This window comes from Bactrocera neohumeralis, chromosome 3 (assembly GCF_024586455.1).
Source record: "Bactrocera neohumeralis isolate Rockhampton chromosome 3, APGP_CSIRO_Bneo_wtdbg2-racon-allhic-juicebox.fasta_v2, whole genome shotgun sequence".
Lineage (NCBI taxonomy): Eukaryota > Metazoa > Arthropoda > Insecta > Diptera > Tephritidae > Bactrocera > Bactrocera neohumeralis.
The window spans coordinates 69,139,185-69,157,019 of NC_065920.1; the positions used below are offsets into that span (position 1 = coordinate 69,139,185).

Below are 17,835 nucleotides of genomic sequence, written 5' to 3' on the forward strand. Positions count from 1 at the left end.
ACAGTCGAATCGATTGTGTTTAAATTGTTAAAATTGATTTGCATATATATTTGTTTTTATATTTACTCAATTTTAATTTTGTTCCAATTCCATTTCGTTCCGCTACATCTCTCTTTTTCATTCCATTATGTTCCAATGAAATCTATTTCATTTATTGTTGTTAAATTCAATTACTTCCAAGATTTTATTAGCATTTTTGATGTGATAATTTTTTAACTTTGCATTCGGTAATTCCGCTTCAATCGTAACAGTGTTTTCTCCCACTGTTTAATATTAGTAATTGGCTTCAATTAATATAACCTTTCAAAAATATATGCTATAATAATTTGCTGGATATAATATCTTTCGTTTTTACTCATCGAAAAGTAGCACATTGTTTAACGTAACTCTGAGGAGTTCTGCATCTTGGTCAATGTCTTAGTAATGTGTAAAAATATGATTTTATCCTTAATTGAATTATAATTCAATGACGTAGAATATTTGTTTCAAACCTCGATTCTTTCTTTCAAATCAATGAAAGTACCCTTTGGAAGCCCCTTATGTGCAGGTTTATTTAAAGCTTCTAGTCTTTATCAAACCATCTCTTAACTTGTTCAGTTGGAAACACCTTACTTTTAGAGAGGGACGCTTCCTTGAAAATAAATCTTTTTTTATCCCTAGAAAAATTCTTCAGATTCGTTTAAATGTTTTAGACTCAAATGTGTTGTAGTCTGCGCAGACCAACGCTTCAACTACAAAAATGTTTTTCAAGGCTGACAAGGCTTATTTGGGTTACTCCGACCTTATCTTGGTTTGGTAGTTTATAAAGCAAATATGATATGAGAACATCATCAGCAAACCATTACTCAAAAGCTCCCTGTAACTTAACCTCAACAAAGAAGAATGTGCAGGTAATATTTTCCTGGCCTGTTAGTTAAGCCGAAGTATAGCCTGAGAAAAAATTATATTGCTTTTCTAATTAAAACTTTAATGCAGTGCATTGCGATAGAGGGGACGATGGAACATTTCCTCCTACATTTTCAGAAGCTTGCCAGGTTCGAAAAGAAGGTATGGCGTGTAACGTATTGATATTGCTTTAAGAAAGCCCATGTTCAAAAAAACATATGCAATATATATACAATGGAAATAGGTTATCTTAAATAACTGCGAATGATTCGATGTTTTTCGAACAAATCGAAACTTTTCTATATTTTTTCGCACTAGACGAAACTATCATCCGCTCTCAATTCACTGCTCTCATTTGAGGCGCAAGCGCTTATGAAATTCGAAATAAGTTGCTCTGGCGCTCACATGTTTCCGATTTCATAATAAACACGCTCTCTCGCTCTCATTTTTGATATATTTTCCGTAATGTGTCTACATACATACAAATCTGTACTTCGAATCAGGACTAGGACAACAAATTTCACACGAGTCAACCGCACATAAGCACACAAACAATTGAATTGAATTTTCGAATTATGCCAACAATGCGCATTTTCCCAAGCACCGTCGAGCACAAGCTGGGAGGCTCGACGCCACTTCGTTTTCGAGCTTCGTTTGTACTAAAAAACACAGCGCAGCACAGGGCAGCAAATAAAATACGATTGCGCCAGTAGCCGAAGTGCATCGAAATTTACGTTTGTCGCATAAAATGCGACAATTGTCGTAGGGCAATTTCAGTATACGAAAGTTATTTGCTGCTATCGCACTCACGTCGTTGGTGGTGGCGATTTTGGTGTGTTTGGAGGTCGCGTACGCGTCGTTGTCGTCGTCGTCGGTGCAAAACCATGTGTGAGCTCGTGTGTGTGTATTATGACAGCAAAGCGGTTGTCGGTGCGACGATGTGACAAAAACATACGATAAAATATTGAAAGCCAGTTAGTATTGTAGTATACGGTTGATGTAATAACGGTACGGAGTGTTTTTTGCTAAGAATGGAAAGTGTTTAATCATATTACTGGTGGATAGAATGTTAAAGGAATGTGTTTTGAGCTCAATGCAAGAATGGTGTACATTTTGGGCTTTGGAAAAGTTGCATACAAAATTTTTCATTGAAAATTCTATAGAGTGAGCAATAAAATGTAACAAAGAGTAAAAAGTGCAAGGAAAGTAGTTGCTGAAAGTAAAAAGTGAAATTGCAGAAAGTAGAAAAATATTTAAGAAAAAAAAATTTGGAAAAATTTAAATAAATAAATGCAAAAAAACCAAATGACGGAAAAGTTATGTCTATAAAACAACAACAAAAACCAAATTTTGCCAAAATATTTGCGCTCACGTTCGGGTTCTCAGAAATCGTAGCAATCAATACCAGTGAAAAGTGCATTTGAAAGTTTCAGCATTAATTGATTTACCTACTCAATAAACAAAAACAAAACCAAAACCAAACAAAAATATTTTTCACTCGAAAAATTCGCCAGCAATCACAGCTGATCGCCGAATCGCTTGATTGATTGCTTAATTGATTGAATGCTTGTTTTTATGATTTTTGCTGCAATCACATACAATCACATGAATGTTGCAGCACTAAAGTATAACGCAAGAAGTGAAGATGTAAACATCAACAGCACACGCTCATCCACAACAGCAAAGCAGTAAAGTGAATAGTTTAGCGTGGCAATAATGCCCCAGTTAGCCGGCATAAACTTTGGTGCAAGTTGTGTGTGTGAACAAGTGCTTAGTGTTTATTGAATTGGAAGTTGTGGGAGTAAACAAAAATATTTTGTGGCAAAGCAGTGAAGCTGTGCGGCGCTTAAGCGTGGCAGAGAAGTAAGCAAAGTTTTTGAATTTTTTAAGTCTTTAGTAAGTGAATAAGTTGGGGGCTAAAATATAAGAGAAGAACATGGAATAAAAAGAAATGTATATTTTCGTAAAGTGAATTTCTTTTTTTAAAAAAATAATAAGCTCATACTGCAAAAACTTTAAATTGAGGAGAATTTTAATACGTGTTGCATACTTATAAGATTGGTTTTTAATTTTTTTCCAATATAGCGAAAAAGTTATATTCTATTTTATCGTAATACTCCAATATTAAAAAAACTAACAAATTAATAACTGTCGCAAATAGGATTGGCTTCCTAGTGACTGTCAAAAGAAATTTGTTTGCTAAAAAAGTTCTTTTCATTTCATAAAAATTTATATGAAAAGGTGTATTCTAGTGTAACGCAAAAATGTTTTAATATACGTAGAGTCCTTAATCTTAATAAGAATATTTTAGCCTTCAATAATTTTAACAAAAAAATCAACCTTGAGCACTTTCAAACATTAAAGATAACTTCAAGGAAAATATCTTCAAAAATCATAACATACCTTTCGGCAGACATTAAAAGATATATTTACTCATTCGTTTTTTTCGAATGATATCTCTAACGCTGGCGACTTGTGCAAATGACCAGCGAAGGCTCTCAGTTTCTACTCAGAAATACAAAGTCGATGATTTCACTTATTTGTTATTAATAAAAATGTGTCTTTTGCATTTTCTACACCAACATTGAACTTTAGGAAGTGAATATAAAAGTTTCGAAGAAAATATTTTCACAAATTATAGCATATATTTATGATGTCTTAAACTAATTTTTTTACCTCTATTTGTTTTCGACTTATATCGCTATTGTATGTGATTTTGGAACTTCCTAATGATAGTTTGGAAGAAAATGTTTTCACAAATTATAGCATAACTTTAGGATGTCCTCAAATTGTTATCTAAGGCTTACAGTTTCTACTCAGGAGTACGAAGTCGATAATTTTATTAAAAAAAAAAATTGAAAAATGGGTTCTTCTTCAACCTTAGACTTTAGGAAGAGAAAATAATTGTTTCGAAGAAAATGTTTTGACAAATTATAGCAAACATTTAGGATGTCCTATTATTTTTGTTTCTCTTTTTGTTTTCGAATTATATGTCTATTCTGTGGATTTTGGAGATTTCTAAGGCTAGTTTATTACAAAAATGTTTTAAAAAACCGTGATATACTTTTAGGATATCTGAAAATTTTTTATTATTTTTAATTTCGCATTTTATCTCTATCGTTGGTGATTTTGGAGGTTTCCAACAATAGTTTCAAAAAAAAGTATTTTCACAAATTATAGCATACATTTGGTAAGTCCAAACTTTGTTTTACCTTTTTGTTCTCGAATTATATCTCTCTTGTGTATGCTTTCGGCAATTCATAGCAATAATAATGATAATATTAAAGTAGCTCCAAAGTAACAACACTCAGGAAATATAACAAATTTCCACTTAAATTCAATATATGTAGCTTCTTAGATGGTGTCACCACAAAACAAAAGCTTTTCCAAAGTATTTCTGGAAAATAGATAAGTAAATACAACATTAATTGACGTTTGAAACCAGCGACCTGTAACATTACTTTTCTCATAGTGCCTAGTACAATCTCGGCACATTATATAGTTCTGATAATGTGCTAAGTGTCTGATTAGGTTCTCTAATCTTACTCGTTAGAAAATTATCTTGTATCTTACTCAATTTTCCCTAATATAAATTATTATTTTTTCATTAAATTGACCAGAAAAACAGACTTGGGTTTTTTGAACATCTAGTGTTAATTTAAACATAAAATAAGTGCTTCTTATACACATTATAGTATACCTTTAGGCTGTTTGGAAAAAATTTCTTTAACTCCTTCGTGTTTTTGAATTAGGTATCCACTGTGAGTGATTCGACATATTCATGGCAATTTTGCTCCAATTTAAAATGTTATAAAATATCTTCAAGTGAATAAGAGAAGTCATATTATCCTTAAAAATAATGCTAGAATTTTACTAATTTTTATAAAGTATGTTACTCAGTCAGTTTCAATTCCATTCGAATAGACTTTATATAATGCCACTGGTGCTATAATTTTCGAATCCTTATGCTCCACCAGACACTACTATAAAGCGTATATAGTACACCTTGATTTAGGAATGGAGAATATGATAAATTGCTTGAAATTTTTTTTCAAGTTCTGTACTCCCAGTAATATTTTTACCTGTCATAATACCTTAGTTCATATTTATTTTATTTTAATTAGTAATTTTTATAATTCATTGGTACTTCCTCGTGGCTAGACCGTTTTTATGCCATGAAACACTAATCTTATTTAAACTGATATGAAGATAATAAATTTGAAGATAAGATACGCAGGTCAAATAGTCAAATCAAAGTAAAGATACCTATGAAGTCCAGTGAAATAAATAATAATAATAATAAAAATATAATTTCTGTGGATGTAGAAAAAATAAAATGTCCCTATGGGATGAAGGCCTGAGTAGACAGTTAGTTTAGTTTTCTGTGTGTAAATTTATGTACAGGCCATACTTAAATAAAAAAAATAAAATAAATAAAAATCTACCCAAAGTGTAGCGGTAATGACTTTGTCTTCACATCATTTATTTTTAGGCGCATGACTACACTACATATCAGTCTTAAGCCTTTTGGCTTTATAGGCCCATATAATATATGTATATTTATAATTAAAATACGGTTATTGATAATCGAATATGTATCTAATATTGTCACTATAATATCTTGGCATCACTCAAGTACTTGCATTAAGGAACACTGAAGCAAAAATCAAGATGTCGTTATGTAATGACTCTCGTTAACATATCAAAAAATTATTTCCCGATATTACATATTTTGTTCTAAGAAAATCTTCGTACTGAATACGCCTCCATTATTTTGCTTCCGAAGCTCATGAGTATCAATTACACATTAAGTTACGGAATCTTATAAGTTCAAGAAATTTTTTAAGACCCAAAGCTACTTTGCCCTTTTTGACTCGGATAAATGTTGGATATACTTAACTCATCTAGAAACATCTCTTCGAAACCAAGGTAGATAGCGAAGCTATGTAGGTAAAATGTTGGACAGCAGTTCCCTTTTTAATATTGAAATTTTTTAAACAGTTCTTTATGTATACTTTTATTCACGTGAGCTTAATACCGAGGCTTGACGTGTGTCTATCTGCGGTCATGTGCTCCTTCTCCTACCTTTTCATCCATTAATATTAGTTTTGATAATATTCTCACTAACAGTAACACCTATTTTCTAGTGTCCATTGATAGCATAGAAAACATAAGTGAGAGCTGATGGGAAAAGTGATTTCAAAGCAGTGTTCAGGTCAGAACTCTATTGCCCGAAAACTTCTTAATACTTAGCTGATTTCGAAAACGATTTTCAGGCGCCGAAATGTAGGCAACATTGCCTAACATTGCATTTGATAGCATAGAAAACATAAGTGAGCGCTGTTGGCTGATGGAAGCAATGCAAAGGTCTGAGTTTGATTGAAAAATTTGTTGAAAATTACTTTTTAGGCGCCGAAATGTAGGCAACATTGCTTATATTAGAGTAGTAAACATATTGTTTTTAAAAAAATGTTAAAGATTTTGATTTTATACAAAAAAATATTTTACTACTTAGTAATCAAATTGTACCCTAAAAGTGGTTTTAACTTGTTTGGTTAAATTCTTGCTTCTTGTTTTTCGGTGCATAATTTTTAAGCGAATTGCTTAATGTGGTGAGTTATAATATTTGTTCCACAAGTTCATAATATTCGTGCAGATCTTTCAATATAATTATCTTTTGATAATTGTCTACCTTTTTGTTAACTCTCTCGAGATTAAACTCAAAAATATTTTGGATAAATTAAATTTACATAGTGGTTAATTACTTTTTTACCAGTTACTACCTGGAAATTTACTCTAAAATACAGATCTGGCTTATACATTCTAACCATTTCTGAATTGCTTTGTTGCCTGTAAGCCATAAAGACAATTTCTATAGTTTTATTAACCTAGAAATAGCGGCTTAATATGCCTTTAATTCGCATCCTCCAATAAAGAAACTTTTGTAACCCTCCACCCATCCATTTTGCTAATCTCTACCATCTTGTGTACTTCCACTCCACTTCTCGACATCACATTTCTGCCGGCTTTTATCCACTCTCATCACTTTTAACCCCGACTAAGACGATTTGTGCGCATATTTCTGCTTAGACGTACATACTTTCGCGCGGTTATTTGAACTTTATGCTCCAAAGAAGGCAAAGTTTTCACGCCAGTAAACCGAAAAACTTTAAAATACAAAATAAGTTCACTTGCCGCACTCTTACATCGGCTACACTTACATACAGTTATATGCGTCCAACGACTTTCACTACTCTCGCTCTGACAGTGAGTTGTGCGTTCCCACGCTTGCCACTACATGTGTATCTGTGTGTGTGTCTGTTCTAAGATTTTGTGCCCAAAGTTTTTAAATAAATACTCCACAACTCTTGCCGGCTTGGCTTGCTTACTTTCACTGCTGCTACACCACCAGTACCGCCACCATCTTCATTAAAGTATGCCACAACGCCTGTGGTTATGCTAAGTTTTATACATTATTTTTTTCTTTGTTATTGTATTTACAACTGTTGGCATGTTGTTATTGTTGTAGGTGAAACTTAACGTTGTTAAGCGAACTTGTGGCATTGCAATGTGTGAGTGTGTGTTTGCGTGTGGAGTGTGTTGCTGTAGTCGCTTCAAGTGTTTCGGTTGGTTGTGGCATACATCTATGTATGTAGTATGTGTAGTATGTAGTATGTTATTTTTCCGGGTGTTGCTGCTGACTTTGACTTACGCAGCTGACTTGACTTACCGGTAGGTGTGTTTCGTTAACTTTGTTAGTGGTTTCTAGTAATTAAAGTGCTTGAGTGCAACCCGATGTTTACGTGATGTAAGGTGTTGTGGGGAAAATTAAACAAATAATATGTGAAGTAATTTCAGTTGACTTGCTTGGAGGGTGTTTTAATATTTTAGGTATTCTGAAGCGTGTGGAAATTGATTTACGTCTTTTCATTTTGTTTTTTTATATCAAATTTAGATTTATAACAACAAAAAGGATTTTTACTTTCACTCCGCTCTTCTTCAGTTAATGTGTACTAATATGGACTAAGATAATTCCAAATATTTGACTTCAATACTAGTGAATAACTAATGTAGGGTTTTCGCATAAAAGAGATATGATTTCCTTTCAAAATCATACTGATTGTTAAGGAATTTCAAATATTTTTTTTATTTAATGTAAAGTACAATTTATTCAATTAAGTTCTGAATATAATATCATTCAAATGACCGCCACGACTTCTTTTGCAGGAACGAATTCAATGAACCCAATTTTCGAGTACTCTGTGGATTTAAGGTTATTTGTCCAGAAGGAACAGTTTTGTTTATTTACGACACCACTCAGATGAAAGTAAGTTTCACTGAAGTAGATAATTTTTTTTAAAAAATCCTTATCGTTTTGAAGTTTTGCAAAGCACAATCAGCAAACTAATGACATTTACGGTGGTCCAATGGCTTTAGTTCTTGAGTAAGAGGAGAAAGTCAATTGAGTTTATATGGATTCAAGCCCAAATCACTTTCTCGAAATCCAGCAGGTCAGATGAGAAGGGCTTGGAATCGACAAATTGCGGTCTTCAGCAACACTTGCCTGAACGGCAGCAATATTTTCATTCTTCGCGCAGTTTTCTTACCTCATTAGAACTTGAATAGTATGTAAACAAGTAAGGAAGGGCTAAGTTCGGGTGTTACCGAACATTTTATACTCTCGCATGGTAAAGTGATAATCGAGATTTCATCATACGTCATTTACATATTTTCCAAATACCGTATTTGTGTAAAGTTTTATTCCGCTATCATCATTGGTTCCTAATGTTTATACTCGTATTATACAGAGAAGGCATCAGATGGAATTCAAAATAGCGTTATATTGGAAGAAGGCGTGGTTGTGAACCGATTTCATCCATATTTCGTACACGTCATCAGGGTGTTAAGAAAATATTATATACCGAATTTCATTGAAATCGGTTGAGTAGTTCCTGAGATATGGTTTTTGGTCCATAAGTGGGCGACGCCACGCCCATTTTCAATTTTTAAAAAAAGCCTGGGTGCAGCTTCTTTCTGCCATTTCTTCCGTAAAATTTAGGGTTTCTGACGTTTTTTGTTAGTCGGTTAACGCACTTTTAGTGATTTTCAACATAACCTTTGTATGGGAGGTGGGCGTGGTTATTATCCGATTTCTTCCATTTTACAACTGTATATGGAAATGCCTGAAGGAAACGACTCTATAGAGTTTGGTTGACATAGCTATAGTAGTTTCCGAAATATGTACAAAACTTAGTAGCGGGCGGGGCCACGCCCACTTTTCAAAAAAAATACGTCCAAATATGCCCCTCCCTAATGCGATCCTTTGTGCCAAATTTCACTTTAATATCTTTATTTATGGCTTGGTTATGACACTTTATAAGTTTTCGGTTTTCGCCATTTTGTGGGCGCGGCAGTGGGCCGATTTTGCCCATCTTCGAACTTAACCTTCTTATGGAGCCAAGAAATACGTGTACCAAGTTTCATCAAGATATCTCAATTTTTACTCAAGTTACAGTTTGCACGGACGGACGGACAGACAGACATCCGGATTTCAACTCTACTCGTCACCCTGATCACTTTGGTATATATAACCCTATATCTGACTCTTTTAGTTTTAGGACTTACAAACAACCATTATGTGAACAAAACTATAATACTCTCTTTAGCAACTTTGTTGCCGTATTGAAAAATCCGGTTTTCCAGTTATTAAATCATCAAATTAGGTTATCGTTATTTCGGTCTATTTTATTTAATTGTAAAAAGCATTTCTGGTAATACTCGGTACTTGGGCCGATTTAAAGCTTATACGAGTATTAATTATATTATAGCCAAATTAATAATTATATCATTAAATAACTAAAACATTATTTACTCACTAGTGTTGGAATCAAATACTGGAAATAGTTAATTAGTGTAAACAATAATCTCAAACTTGTATTCAGAGATATGGACTATAGATAGGTTCTGAATTGCGAAATTAATTTAGAGCTTCTTAAAATTTCAGATTTGGCTGCGGAACAACTACGAAACTGACTTTTGTACTTTATTTTTTTTTTATTTTTTTTTAAATTATATGATCTATGTTTTTCGAATATCGTAAATATTTTTCAAAGGCCTGTCACTACAAAATAATTTTTAAATGTTGGTGATCTGAGTAAAAAACAAAATTTCTCTCCAAAACTTATCCGCCCCTCCACATTTAAGTACGTTTCTGATTATTTTTATGTCTTCAATCAACTTAGTGAACACAATGCCATAAAATATTGCAACTCATTAAAAAAAGTTCTTCATAACGCAGCTTGTGATGAGTTTTTCAGAGCCTACATTTCCAAAATGTGTATTTCTGTTTGAATTAAACACTTTTAAAAACCTTAGCTTTACTGCCTCTGCGCTTTCTAGAGGCCTTACAATCAAAAAGCGGAAAAATTTGTCACCTTGTTGACTAATAGCCAAAGTCTTAGCCTAAAAAAACATTGTTGGCGAAAATTTCTTACTGGTTTATAGGCCTCTTTAGCAGCTAAAACTAAACTAGATAAACATAGAGTTATATGCCTTTATACCAGGTCATTTGAGAAGTCCCCGGCCTACTATAGTAAAACACATTTTTATGAGAAAACTCGTTTTTTTTATTCAACAATAAGTAGTTCCCTTCAAAGGTAATACATTGATTATAGCGACCCTCAAACTTTTTGACACCATTTTTGCAGTACGATTTGTCCTTTGCTTCGAAATAGGCCCCGTTTCGACGATCACCACTTCATTTGAAAAAAATTTCTTCCTAGTAAGCAATATTTTGCGACCTGAGAACAGTAAATAGTCACTGGCGATTATCTGTGGAGAATACGGTGGCTGTGGAAGCAATTCGAAATCCAAGTCATGGATTTTTGTCATCGTTTTCACTGACTTGTGACACGGCGCATTCCATTTGTGAAACAGAAATTTCATGTTCATCAAACGTCACAGTTTTTCACCGATTTTGTCCTCCAATGACCCAAAAGTTGCTTCACACAAAATGGTATAATTCCCCATCAAATGCTCCACTGTAGCTATCAAAATAATAGTCGATGTTGATTGTCCTTTCTTTTTCAAGATAGCCAATAAAATTATTCCATGCGCATCCCAAAATGCAAACGGCATAACCTTGCCAGCCGAGCATTGTAGTTTTCCACGCTTTTGAGTGAGTTCACCGTGTGCAGTCCACTCGGATGACAACCGATTAGACTTCAGAGTAAACTGATTAAGCCATGTTTCAGCCATTGTCACATATGGACGTAGAAACTCGAGTCTATTGCGCTTCAACATCTCCAAACACTGCTCCAAATCGTTGTTTTTGATCAAATTTATACATGCTCCTTTTGAAGGTTAAAGCTATAATACATATGATATGGATTCAAGTAGCACCAAGTGTCAAACTATTATATAAGTGAACTGAATGGTTAGGCAAGTTGAATTCTGTAGACTCTCTGCAATACGTAAAAGTAATAACTTTAGTAAAAATTTGGGCCATAAAAAATCGGTCGCAAAATGTCGTTAAACGAAAACATTCAGGAGACTATAACTAAACTTTGCAATTAACATAAAAACTGTAATTGGACTTACAGGATCGATCTGGCTCAATCCACCTTTGGGCGAAATCATATCAATCATAATCCCATCCATTTTCATGATTTTAAACTTATCATCAATTTATATTCTAATATTGCAATGTGAAAATAGATGAAATAGGACTAAAATCAAGCCTATTTCCCTAATATCACAAGTTTAAAAAGCAACCATCCTTACATTTCACAGAATATATACTTATAAAGTAATAAATAAGATAATGGAATAAAGCTTTCAGGTCTAAGCATTGCTAAAATCGGACTTTGACTTTTCAAGGTCTCAGGTAACGAGAAAGTGGTTCTCAGTTTCTATGGCTTTTTGCCTTTCGGTCAATGAAACATTTATCTTCCTACAATGCCATAGAAACATGTTGTCGTATATACTTAAGTAAAGCCAAACTTTCCGGCTTCTGGTTAATACTGCCTGGTAATTCTCCATGCGGACGATGTAGCTCTTAAGGGTAAGGGCACATTTCTGAAAACCGTGCACGAGAGAAGGTACCCTACCTTGGTATCATAAGCAACTGATCTGCTGAAAACGACCTCTCCTTAAATTTTAGCAAACCTGAACAGCTTTTATTCACTAGGAAGCACAAATACCGGAGACGCAACTTTCATCAATTGGAGGTCCCACCCTCGGCCTGCTGGCAGTGTTAATAATCTAGGACTCCTGTCATACAGGAAGCCCTTGTGGAAACCCAATATCGAGGAGAGAGCAAGGAAGATTGTTCTATACTGCTCCAGAGGTGACAAAGGCAAAATGTTGGGGCTCTCACCATAGATACTTCTTTGGCTCTATGTAACTATAACATAATATTCTAAGAAATCTTTATTCGGCGAACTCGAAAAAAATCGGTGCTCTCATTAATATTTGTGCTGCCTTACAAACCACATTCCTTTTGTTGCAAATACCCTCGCAAAGTGTACGACCGCCAAAGCTGTTCTTACACTCAGTACATTTGGATACTTAGATGACTGCGAGCCTGACGCACTTTGATTTCATTCCAAAACCTACCTGTCTCTCCTCTGATTTCAACCTTCGAAGGAGGCATGGTAGTGAAGCACGCGCAGGAGGAGGGGTGTGGTGAGCTTTTTTACGGATGGATCACAGCTTGCTGGGAGGGTTGGTGGAGGAGAACACTCTCGGCAGCTTTTCATCAGATACAGTTTTACGAAGCATGCATTGTCTAACAAGCGGAGGTGGCTGTAATAATGGTATCAGTAGATCTACAGCTCCGAAGCGCAGCCTCCCTCAGAGTAGTGACTATCTATTTCGATAGTAAGGAATGAAGATATATATATGTATATATGAAAGAATTAATTTCAATTGTACGAAGAAATCTATTCGTGGGCAAATCGGGTAGTTAAGGGATACTAGCAAATCAATCAAAGCAGCGCTATGCCTTCAGATCCCTTAAGACGAGCTGTGCGCGCAGAACAGCTTTAAAATTTAAGCGCATTACAAGCTTCAGCCATTATTTTCCCACTAAAGCGCTTCAAAATTCCGCAAAAAAAATAACTAACTGCCAGCAAAACTACAATTTCCTGCAAATTTCCTAATCAAAACTAACAAACAGCAGTTGCATTGTGACAGCAAGTCATTGCACTGTGTAAATGCTTCCGCAAACTCGCAACCTTTGCCTCGTACATACTTCACGAGCTCAACCACGCACATCTAACCGAACACATATATAACTGAGCAACGGCATGGCCTCAACTTTATCTGACAGAATCTGCAGTCAACCGTGACATACAAACAGCGGCATATACAAGAACAGCAACAACAACAGAAATCTGCATATCTTCCGCGCTCTCCCCTCTCCGACGCTCAGCTAATGCCAGCCACGTACTCATGAGCTCGTGTAATTTGTAATGTGATGCAATTAAAATGTATATTAGACAGTGTTGAAAATCATGTGGGGGAGGGCGAGGGCAAGGGGTGGTGCTGTGTGGCAATTTATGCGCAAATCATACTTTTTGCGCCGCCGAGACTATTGTTTGTTGTTGGCGCGCAAGGCTGTGAAGCCAGCTCTGCACTGCCTACTTAAATGAACTCATATATTATCAAGTGTTTGTTTGTATGTATGTGTGAGTGTGTGTTTATATGCAGCACTGAGTGGCACATAAATACAATCACACACATACTCACATACACGCTTGCGTGGCAGACATTTGCAAATGTGAAGCTTCCATACCGGAAGTGTGCCAAGTTGCCGCTATTCAACAGCAGTAACAACAACAAAAACAACAATGAATGCAGCTACAGCGAACGCCAGGTGGCAGACATGAAAAAGGCGTACACAATCGCTTTGCCGGCAACAAAGCCGTGAAAACCAAAAACAATGACAACAAAGTACGAAAGAAAGCGAGGTAAATTGAATATTCCCTGTGCGAGCGTATAGTCTAGTGTTTGGCTATGTGTGTGTGTGTGTGTAAGAAAGTGCGGCAAAGCAAAAACAATGCGAGGCTCAAGCGTGTCGCCACTTAAGTGCAGCGTCTTATGTCTTATCTCTGTTGCTGATGTTTTTGTTGTTGCTGTTGCTTTTGTTGTTGCTGTTGCTTTAGCTGCTAAACAATAGACCACTTAAGTGAGTAGCGCACAGGTGTGTGTGGGTGTGTTTGTGATAGCAAGTAGTTATGAAGTAGTCAGAGGATATGTATTGGTAGTGGAAGATTTCGTGCGATTTTGTGTTTGCTCATTTGTTTTGGTTGGCGCCTTTTGACACTCCTTTGTACTAGGGTTGCTATGTTAGAACATTTTTTGCTGTTAAAGTGATTGAGATAAAGTCTGAAAGTTTCCTTCTTCAGCAATTATAAATAAAACATTTTTTGAATAGGCTGTTCCTAAGTAAATATTTTAAGGTAAATTGTTTGTTCAAAATTTCTTAAATTCTTAAAAATCAAAAACAAGTATTTTTTTTGTCCCAAAATGTGAATCAATGGTCTTTAGCAAGGAATTTATGATTTTTAAAATTTTATCATTTTCTTGAAGGTAGCCGAATGATGAAAGATGAGCCAAACATCTTGATTTTGGCTACACAAGCGTTCGTATCCCTGGACAAAAGGAGAGTAGAAACTGATCAGCAAATGGGTCCTTCTTGGCAACCTTGCCCTCAAGTAATGTGAAAACGGTCACGGGGCAAAGGAAAAAATCTAGGGTATAAGACGGCAGTGTTTTAGTGGTTGAATGACTCACGTAGGATAACGATCGCTGGAGCAAATTCGTTTTAAATCCTCTTTACGGCCTAAAAAAAAAGAAAAAATAAATAAAAAAAAACAAAAAGCTGTTAGTAAAAGACTTAACCAAATTTCCTTTCAGCATTTTTTTAACTTTTAGTTGATGAATAGTAATGGAAATATTTTTTTGCTTCCATTTAAAATTTATTTCTATTCCACGGATTTTTATAAAATTTTTAATGTTGTCAAACATTTTTTGATAAACTTATTTTTTAAATTTTTGATAATTTTATTTTCTAAAAAATCAAATTTATTTTTTTTCTGCTGTAAAAAATTTACCAAAATGTTTAAACATGGCTTAGCACCGATTTAATTTTGATAACATCCAGTTATTATTTTACTCCACTTCATCTATTATCAAAATTTTCTGTTTTTTTTTAATTTTTTGATGAAAATATTTAAAAATGCCTTATTTTATTATTACATTTTTTATTTAAAAATATTTTTGTCAATTTTCATCGCAACAAAGAAATTGAAAAATTTTGCAATTGAAAGCCATTGTTACCATTCGCAGAAGAATATTAAGGTTTAGCTCAGAATCTTCAAATTTAATGGCGAATATTTATTTTCATTTGAAAGAACATTCTTTGGCGTTTATTTTTTGTAGATTATCTCTTTCAAATGTTAAACGCAGCTACGTCTCAGATGGTCCATCCAATTTTCGATGACTCGTCCGAGCATTTTAACTGATAACTGGCGTGATGTTTTACTTCAAGGCCTTAATCGAAGCGGGATTGTTAGCATAGACTTTAGGCTTTACATATTCCTCAGGAAAAATCTTGGTGCAAATCGACCAAGACAAAACGTGAAATTATCTGCTCTCAAAGTGTTCTCTAAATTGATTATGCGATGATGATCGCCTAGATCATGGTATATTAAGTTTGTCACGATGTTTGTAACACCCAGAAAGAAGCGTCGGAGACCCTATAAAGTATATGTATATATAAATGATCAGTATGTTGAGCTGAGTCGATTTAACCATGTCCGTCTGTCTGTCCGTCCGTCTGTATATATACGAACTAGTCCCTCAGTTTTTAAGATATCATTTTGAAATTTTGCAAACGTCATTTTCTCTTCAAGAAGCTGCTCGTTTGTCGGAACGGCCGACATCGGACGACTATAACACAAGTGTCTTGTGTGGAAAACTTTCACATTTGACAATGTATCTTCACCAAATTTGGTATAGATTATTTTCTAAGGCAACAATGTAATCTCCGAAGAAATTAGTCAGATCGGTTAACTATAGCATATAGCTACCATACAAACTGACCACTTAGTTACTAAAAGAAATGCACCTGTGAAGGGTATATTACGATTTTTCTTGTTTTAGTTTTTTTTTTGCTTCAAAAATAAAAAAATGGTTTGATTTCTAACATTTTTAAAATTCATTTAATCCAATTTAAATTACAAAAGATCCCAAAAATTTGTAATTAAAAGAAAGTTTTGTCACCATCTACAGAAAAATGCTACAGCTTAGCTTCTAGTGTAGACACATGAATTTCCGGTAATTTTTACACGTATTGAAGAAAAAATCTAATAAAACAAGTGAAAAGCTTAAAAAAGAGTCACGCTTTCAATCATCCCCTTAACCTCAAAACATAAAAAATTATTACTAATATGGAAACTAGCTGATTCCACGGAAAAGTTGGAAAACAGTTTTTGCACGAAATGGCGACTGTCTCCCAATTCGACGGCTTCGAATTTTTTAAATATAATAAAATTTTTAAAAAGCACTTAAAATTCGGGGTTATGTATTGTTTTAGGCATAGATATATCTATAATGAAGATTTTCTAACGATTTCAGGCAGTCGTGTGTATCGTTTTGAAAAAAGCATTTTAGAGAAAACGTCTTTAAAGTTATGTGGAAAGTTTTTCGTAGCCTAAGTTAGCTAGTCAGAGTATTCGGGTAGGAAGGAAGTGAAACACCTCTATTCTGTTGGAAAGACCTGGCGGAGAAGGAACTGGCTTTACTTGGAATTTCCAGTTGGCGCCAACAGCGAAAAGGAAGCACGGACTGCCGAGTTTACAGGCTACAACCGCGTAAGGGATCTCTACGCTAATAAAAAACAAGAATATCAGATCAAAGACTCAGAAAATATTCGAATTCTGAAAATTTCTTTTATGAGACATACATATTATTGAATGGTAAAACTGTGAAAAATTACGAACAGAAATCTATTTTTTATTTCTATACTCGAATTATTTTAGTGAAGTTAGACATTTTTTCAGTTTTATATTAAATTTATTGTCGATTTTTTTATTTTTGTACGTTGTAAATGTGTTTTGTTTTTAATAATTTGTAATTTGTTTTTTTTTTTTGTAAATATTCTAATTTTGTGTTAATTCTTTTCTGGGAATTTTTTTGTTTTAATATTTTTTTAAATTTAATACGGTTTTGTTTAGGACTGAGAATTTTGTATTTAGTCATATAAAACACTTCTCAATGTAGAGGTACAACGTAAACCAAAAATGTTTTAATTTGGCCAGCCTGTCATGCTAAGCTTAGATATGCTGGTGACCTTCAAATGTTCTTATGAAAACCAGTTTTTATAGTTCTTCAAAGTGCATACAAACAAGCAAGACAGGCTTAAGACTAGGACTGTAATTAAAGGGTACAGAATTCTGAAAATATGAGCTATCTAAATAGTGTGCATGCGTACTTTTACCAAAGCTTTCAAAAAATCAGCATTCTCATAACATTTTGTTATTACTAAAGGTTGTCATAGTAACTACAATACAGTATTTTTGAATCGAAAGCTTTTCTAGCCGAAACCTTAAAAATGTTCAAAAGATTTGGTACTAAGATGCCAGTTTTTTCGATGTCTCTAAATTTCAGAGCGGAGTATTCTTAACGTTGAAAATACTTTATTGAGTTTTGTGTCTGCATTCTCCACTTATTTACTAAAAACTGCTTTAAAAATCAACCAAAGTGGTTATGCTTTCGCTTATACTGACTCTGAAGCAAAAGTTTATTTAACTAACTATCACAAAAAAAAATTTATATAATTGCGTCAAGTCTTAGTCATACCAAATGGTGACCCTAGTAGCGCAATCTTCCGTGTATTTAAGCGTACATAAGATAATTTTCCTTAAGAAACAGCCGAAGAAGCAA

General features: G+C 34.2%; 1 protein-coding gene across 2 annotated transcripts in view; it reads left to right on the forward strand.

The window, feature by feature from the left end:
- Window positions 1-1,651: 1,651 nt before the first annotated feature.
- LOC126753234 (chaoptin) overlaps window positions 1,652-17,835 on the forward strand; it is a 307,991-nt gene continuing 291,807 nt past the window's right edge. For both annotated transcript variants that reach the window (XM_050464489.1, XM_050464490.1), the window contains exon 1: window positions 1,652-2,748. The gene's annotated coding sequence lies outside the window, so the exon portion shown is untranslated. The remainder of the gene's footprint in view (window positions 2,749-17,835) is intronic.